General features: G+C 41.0%; 1 protein-coding gene across 2 annotated transcripts in view; it reads right to left on the bottom strand.

Annotated features, from left to right (window-relative positions):
• USP33 (ubiquitin specific peptidase 33) overlaps positions 1-5434 on the bottom strand; it is a 63405-nt gene extending 57971 nt beyond the window's left edge. For both annotated transcript variants that reach the window (XM_042997623.1, XM_042997620.1), the window contains exon 1: positions 5221-5434. The gene's annotated coding sequence lies outside the window, so the exon portion shown is untranslated. The remainder of the gene's footprint in view (positions 1-5220) is intronic.
• Positions 5435-6805: the final 1371 nt, after the last annotated feature.

Genomic DNA, 6805 nt, shown 5'->3' on the forward strand with positions numbered 1-6805 from the left:
CAATGGCAGAGCCTTATTAAATCTATTGAGAGAACTATATAAGCTCCTGATTTCTCTACCTGCAATGTATCTGTTCTAGAATCTACTCTTAACATTGACACAATAAATCATCCAAAAGCATCTCTCTGATCTGATAACTCTCACTCTAAATAAAGTGAAATTTGTAATTAATTAGCATTTCCTACAAAGAAAAAAAAAATCTGTCCAATAATGGCAAAGTACAGTCAACTGTCACTTTATCTAGTTGAAATACCTGTAACAAACACTAGGGAAAGAAGAGAAAGGAGGGGGAGAGAAATGAGAGAGAGGAAGAGAGAGGGAAAACAAGAAAGAATGAATATGACAGAGTTCTGAGAGAGGTTCAAACCAGCTGAGGTAATTTTCACCCTAAGTCACTTCTGAGCAAGATGGAGAGGTGATTAAGCAACAGTATGTTGGCATTATGGGATAATCATTAAAATCACTTATGAAGACACCTTAGAAACATGAAAAAACAAATGCAACCACCATATTCAAATGAAAACCACTCTAAGAATTAATTTTGTCTTTTTTGTTTGTTTACCAGAATATTGGTGATTATAAAAAAGAATCAAGGGGCGCCTGGCTGGCTCAGTCACTAGAGCATGAAGCTCTTGATCTCGGGGTTGTAAGTTCGAGTCCCACATTGGGTGTATAGATTATTTAAAAAAATAATAAAATGTTTAAAAGTAAATAAATTTTAAAAGAATCACAATTTATTCATCAAAATTTATTCCTCTACTAAAAATATCAGAAATTCTTCAAGATTTTATAGTTAAAACTGTAGTGAATGGTCTTATTTTATATCACACTCAGTCCCATATTTTCATATTACCATATTTCAGGAATGTGCTAGGCCCTGGTAATACAGAGATCTAAGTAACAAAGACTTATGATCAAGATGGGCCAAACAATGTAAGTGTAGTCAGGGTGGCAGCACTGCTCAAATCCCCAAAGTACTTTCCCTTTTGAATGGTCATACACTCTCTATTAATGCTCTTCAACACCCTGAAATTTTTATTCTCCTGAAGTAACTAATGTGAGTATCAGTGACCTTCCGGCAACCCTCCTCAATCACAAGTTAACTTTCAAATGTCAGAGCCATCTTGGATTCCCTCCTGTACACATCCTGTATTCTATCAATCACTAGATTCTCTGTGCTTTTTCACCAATTTTCCTCAATTCACATTTCTTCTTCTAGGTTTCCACAAAAATTGAGGCTTTTATTGCACAACTGAATTATTTAATGAGAACACATATTAACAGAGTTAAGATCTGGTCCCCTATCCCTTCAGCTCATCTCAGTATTCACTTGCAGTCTGGTAAGGACATTATCCGAGCACACACTCACAACTTCCCACCTCCACCACTCCTCTGCTTCTAAATTCTCCAGCACCTCAGGAGCTTGCCTAACCTTAGCCAAGGCAACTAACTGTGCGCAAGGCATTTCAAAGACAATCTCAATCAGTGAGGTCCAGTAGGAGAAAAACTCTTCAACTCCCCTTCATTTGGCAGGACAATTCTGAGGCAGTTCTACAAAAATCTCCATAGGATTAACCTCCCCAGTTGCCCATTAGTTGGCTTTTCTTTCCCCTTCCCTCTTTTTTTTTTTTTTTTTTTTTTTTTTTTTTTGGTGCAAAAAGGTGATTTTATTAAAACATGGGGGCAGGACCCATGGGCAGGAAGAGCTGCACCCTTCCTTGACTCTTTGCCCACTCTCTCACTGCAACTTCTGGCGTCTCACCTGCATACGTGTCTTTTGTTTTTTTCATTTAAGTAAGCTATACTGCCCAACATGGGGCTTGAACTCACAACCCCAAGATCAAGAGTCACATGCTCTACTGACTAAGCCAGCCAAGCACCCCTGAACCCATGTTCTTATCTCAAGGCCTACTTTCAAGATAGCACATCAGAGAAACTTACGAGGGCCACAGAAATAATACTCTGGACATCATAACCTAAAGCTGCCCAAGCAGTCTCCTGGTCTCAACCTACTCCCAATTACAGCTCATTCCGCATTCATGTGCTAACACATACCTCTTCTGATCAAACACCTTTAATGAAGTCTTTCATAATTTGTCTTTTTCACCTCCTATTACTAACTTATATAAAACATAATAATTTACTATCTGCCAAATTATTCTACTAATCCTTTCTTAAATATAACTTGTACCTTTCCAGGAACCCAATTATCTTTTTTTTTTAATTTTTTAATGTTTACTTATTTTTGAGAGAAAGAGCACAAGTGGGGGAGAGGCAATGAGAGAGGGAGACACGGAATCGGAAGCTGACTCCAGACACTGAGCTGTCAGCACAGAGCCCAACACATCGTCCAACTTTCAAGGTGTGAGATCATGACCTGAGCCAAAGTCATCCAACTGAGCCAACCAGGCACAAATATCTTTTCATTTTAGAAATGTCCTACGGAATTCTCGTATCGAAAACCTGATTTCAAAGCTCACTCATCTCAAGTACTATCTCTACCAAGACTCAATCACAAGTAATATCTCCCTCACCTAAATTCCTGATTATAATACTCATATGGTACTTACAGCGGGGGGGGGGGGGGGGGGGGGGGGGGGGAAGGGGGGCACAACTACTTGACAGAAGGCTTGACTGTAATTACGTTCTTTGAAGGCAGAAACCATGTTTCATTCTCTTTCTTTTCCAAAGGGCTTTTCCTTGTAAACTAAACAGATAACTTACTTAGCCTTCTAAGATAAATTTATTTCGATACATGAATAATTTTTAAAATATTAGTTCTTGGGGAGCCTGGCTGGCTCAGTGAGTAGAGCAAGCAACTCTTGATCTCAGAGTAATGAGTTCAACTCCCATGTAGGGTGTACCGCTTAAAGAAAAATAATAATAATAAAATATCAGTTTTATTTATATACTATACTGTACAAAATTCATGATCCTTTTTATAGATGATTAAACCATTCTACTTATCTTGTACTCTTTGGAGCTATCTTACTTATTAAAACGCTCTTGTAATCACATGCAGACTTGAAAAAAAAGGTTTAAAAACTACACTAAATAAGGAAGTGTTACTGGGGCACCTGGCTGAGGAAGGCTCAGTCGAAGGATTTTGTGGTTCTTTTTTAAATTTTTTTTTTTTAAGTTTATTTATTTTTGACAGAGACAGAGTGCGAGCATGAGCTGGGGAGGTGCAGAGAGAGAGGGAGACACAGAATCCGAAGCAGGCTCCAGGCTCTGAGCTGCCAGCACAGAGCCTGATGCAAGTCCCGAACTCACGAACTGTGAGATCATGACCTGGGCCGAAGTTGGATGCTTAACCAACTGAGCCACCCAGGGGTCCCAAGTGTATGTGACTCTTGATCTCAGGGTTCTGAGTTCAAGCCCCGCACTAGATGTAGAGATTACTTAAGTAAATAAAACTTAAAACAAAAAAAAAGAGCTGTTACTTATTCTTTTCTTTTTAAAAAATGTCTACATTTCATGTCTCACCAAAAATCGTTCATTATTTATGTACTTCATTTTCTTGCAACGAGTCCACAATCTGTCATATATTACAATTCACAGTGCTCTAATATCCAACTGAATTCCAATTTTTATCAGTTATTTCAGCAAGATTTTTTCAGGCTTTAAGGAAATTCTGATCCTTACACAATTTCGAAATGCTTCTGTCATGGGAAAAGACTTTACTTCTTGGCATTCCTAATTTAGAAAACTGGCATGAGGTTCAAACAAGATTGCACATGTGAAAGGTCACTGAAAATTCTAGCAGCAATACATAAAAATTAAGAATTATCTCCTTAACTCAGAATTTCAAATATTTAAAATAAACTATTTACTACAATCTAACTGCCCTGTTATTTGGTTATTGGTAGTTTATAAAAAGCTCATTAAGACAAAAAAGTGAAAGTCGGCAATAAACCAGATCAAAAATAAGATGCAATCTTATGTAGACTACCCCTCTTGCATACAGCAGTTCAAATATTTTATTCTTGTAATATTTTTGTATAGTTCTTTTTTTAATCCTACCAAAGTAAGTGAAATAACATAAACCTACCAGCATAATGTAACTATTACTATTACCTTCTCTTAAAATTAGCTTTGTCTTCAGTAAGATTCCTACTCTTTCTCCTTACTTATATTAATAGCCCGAATTCATTATTTGTATTAGGTTCAAGTAATAGCTTATTATCTGCTTTGGTCAGACCTTCCCAAACGATAAAATCGTCTCATCTAGAAATGGAACGAAGAAGGCCTCATTATTTTTTAAACAGGTTTTTCTTAAAGGAAAAATAATCTAATTAAGCTAACAAATTATATAATTCTATACAACTATTAAGAAGTCTAGAGATCCTTGTAAAATTCATTCTCAGTTTAGAGCCTATGGGTGCTCCTGCTAGGATTTTACCCTCTGATTCAATTTTCCAGGCCTAATACTAATTACATGAGAATGTAAATCCTAATAAAAATATTAAGTTGAGGGCAAAACACCTAGGAGATTTTCAAACAACAATTCAACTTGCACCCTGTAAACATTCAAATAAAGAACATTTTGTACTTGGTAAATATGTACGAGTAAAAAGATCTGGGAAACCACACACTATGGAAATTCGACACAAACAAAAGCTGTAGATGGACAGACTGTACGGGATAACCTCTGAAACAATATGGATCAAACACTGGTCGAAGAAACATTCCAGGGAGAATGACACCTAAGATTTTCCCGTTAATAACAACGAATAACGGGGCTTTGGGGCTGCACAAACAGGTCCGATCACCTCAACTGCGCTGCAAAACGAAACCGGGACCTAGGAGCCAGCGCGCTGCGGGGCTTTCAGTAGTCTGCACCCACCGGGAGGGCCCGGCAAGCCGGAATGGAGATACCAAGGAAAGGAGCGGGGCCCCTTTCAGGGACTCGCTACACCCCTCTTATCTCCCGCTTCCCAGGGGAGCGCCCCCTGGGGACCCTTCCTCAAATTTACGACTGACTCGCGTCCTCCGCCGACCCCTATCGGGGCGGCCACCAGATCATTCCTGAAACGCAGAGCACTGAGAGAGACTGAGGCCTTCTTCTCGTCCATGCGACCACCACATCCCTAGACCAAGAAAAAGAGGCCACTGCAGCGGCCGCAGCCCCAGCGCGCGGGAGCGAGAACCGAGACCGGCCCCTGGCTGCAGGCGAGGCGCCCTTCGGCCCCGCGCCCCTCCCAGGAGCGCCGCGCTCACCTCCACGGCCTTCCCCGCGGGCCCCGCCAGCACAGCCAATGGTGGCCTGCGGCCGCACCTCCGCAAAATCCTCTCTCACTACCCGGGATTCAGGGAGGTGAGGCGTCGCGTCGGGAAGGTAGGAAAACGGCTTTGCAGCGCTGCCCGCAGGGTCCCCGCCTCCCGCACCGGCCACTTTCCGCAGCAGCCGCAGCTCCTTCCGGTGTCTCCGCGGACGCCGCAGGCGTCTGGGGCGCCGCGGTTGGGCGGGAAGGGGCGGAGCTGCAAAGATACCCCGCCCCGCCCCCAGGGCGTGGCCGCGGCGGCAGGGACCAGGTGCGGAGACCCAGGCCTGCCCTCAGGATCAGGGCTTACTTAGTAGTTTGGGTACTGGAACTGAGTACAAATCAGAGCAGTTTTAGGCTTTGGGCTCTTGTCGTTTTTACACGTGTTCTCCCGCTCTTCTGCATTCACGCTATACGGCCTTTAGCAGGTCTTGTCTCAATGCGTTAGAGAATTTGCATTAAGCCTGGCTGCTGAAGGGCCTCAGGTGTCCAACCTTAGGCAAAGAAACATTAGACAACTTTTTTTTTTTTTTTTTTTTTTTTTTTTTTTTTTTTTTTTTTTTTTTTTTTGAGGGCGAGAGACAGAGCGTGAGCAGGGGAGCGTCAGAGAAAGAAGGAGACACACAGAATCTGAAACAGGCTCCAGGCTCTGAACTGTCAGCACAGAGCCAGAGGCGGGACTCGAATTGGTGAACTGTGAGATCTTGACCTGAGCCCAAATCAGACGCTTAACTGAGCCACCCAGGGGCCCCTTTACAACTTGATTCAACACTGTTTTCTCCTTCTTCTTTCAACTTCTTAGGACTTAGATTCTCTGAAAGTAATTGTCTTTACTTTTCTACATCTGCAAAGGAGAAATTCATCTCTCCTGTTTTCCCCTAAGGCCAAAATCAAAATCATTTATTGAAACCTTAGTATCTGCTTAGTGCCTAGAGTACTGGAAGAGACCTGCCTTCTAATTTATTTAGCTTAAATGTGATCAAATGATTGCTACACAAACAATAAAAGCAGTTAAATTAATGGAAATTATTGTTAAAATTGCCAGTTTCATATATCCAATTACCTCTAACTTTGTGGTCTCCAAAATAGAAGCACATAGCCAAGTGCTATGCAAGATGCTCAATCTCCATCAGAATCAAGTAGAAGATATGGGAGCTTCTATTTTTATGATAAAAGTGGAAAAAATGAACCTTTGCTAGCTATGTAGAGATTGACACAAAGACCTCACTATGAATGGTCACCTACCCTGGATTCATGGAGAGAGAATGGAGTTTTCACAATTTGGAGGGTGCCCATGGCACTACCACTCCTCCCTTTTTTTTCAGCATATTTCAAAATATTGCAGTTTACAGGCTATAGGATATCAGCAATGTGGTTAATTTTTATTTTTAAAAATCAAATACCTAAGTGTTTTAAATATGACTCCTTTGTTAAGAACTAAGAGTGATGGGACACCTGGGTGGCTCAGTCTGTTAAGCATATGAAAGAGGCTCTCATCAATATGCAATATTTTTTAATGTGCACATTTTACATTTAATCAA

This window comes from Panthera tigris, chromosome C1 (assembly GCF_018350195.1).
Source record: "Panthera tigris isolate Pti1 chromosome C1, P.tigris_Pti1_mat1.1, whole genome shotgun sequence".
NCBI classification, from domain to species: Eukaryota; Metazoa; Chordata; class Mammalia; order Carnivora; family Felidae; genus Panthera; species Panthera tigris.